This window comes from Nannospalax galili, unplaced genomic scaffold (genome assembly GCF_000622305.1).
Source record: "Nannospalax galili isolate Female #2095 unplaced genomic scaffold, S.galili_v1.0 scaffold168, whole genome shotgun sequence".
Lineage (NCBI taxonomy): Eukaryota > Metazoa > Chordata > Mammalia > Rodentia > Spalacidae > Nannospalax > Nannospalax galili.
The window spans coordinates 831,608-832,684 of record NW_008357649.1 but is presented as its reverse complement, the minus strand read 5'-3'; positions in this window follow the sequence as shown (position 1 = coordinate 832,684).

Sequence of the window (1,077 nt, the reverse complement as noted above, 5' to 3'; positions counted from 1 at the left end):
ATGTGGATATTAATTTTTTTAGTTAAAAAAATAATTCTTCAGATCTCTCTGCATCCCTGGACCTGCACCACCTGCTAACTCTCCTAGCCTGCACCCCTATCCTCAGGCCTCTTGGGGGAAGTCTATAGCGCAGCTCTCTGCACCTTGACTCCCCAAGCCACATTCACCCTTCCATCTCCCTCGCTGTTTGCTACTCCTAGTTTGGGACCTGTGCCATCCCTAGTCTTGGGGCCCCAGACACTGGGGGAACCAATACTGCCTCCTGATCCTTCTCACCAAGACCAACTTAATGAGCACCGCTTCTGGTCCTGGCCCGGCCCTCACATCTCTCTGCATCCCTGGACCTGCACCACCGGCTAACCCCCCTAGCCTGCACTCCAGTCCTCAGGCCTCTTGGGGTAAGTCTATAGCGCAGCTCTCTGCACCTTGACTCCCCAAGCCACATTCACCCTTCCATCTCCCCCGCTGTTCGCTACACCCAGACACTGGGGAACCAATACTGCTTCCTGATCCTTCTCACCTAGACCAACTTAGTGCCTTTGTTGGGCCCCAGGAGCACCGCTTCTGGTCCTGGCCCGGCCCTCACCTCTCTCTGCATCCCTGGACCTGCACGACCCACTAACTCTCCTAGCCTGCACCCCTATCCTCAGGCCTCTTGGGGTAAGTCTATAGTGCAGCTCTCCGTGCCTTGACTCCCCGGCCTCATTCACCCTTCCATCTTCCGTGCTGTTCGCTACTCCTAGTTTGGGACCTGCGCCATCCCTAGTCTTGGGGCCCCAGACGCCGGGGGAACCAATACTGCTTCCTGACCCTTCTCACCCAGACCAACTTAGTGCCTTTCTTGGGCCCCAGGAGCACCGTTTCTGGACCTGGGCCCGCCCTCCCCTCCCTCTACTTCCCTGGTCCTGCAACACCTGCCAGCCTCTTTCTGGGGCTGCCAGCCTCTTTCTAGGGCTCCGAGGCTTACCTTTACTCTCCCTGATCCTTTGCATCCAGTACAACCCAGCTACTCAATCCACTCCCTGGGAAATCTTGGGGCTTCTTCCCTCCCCATCTGCCTTTGCATCCCTGCATGGC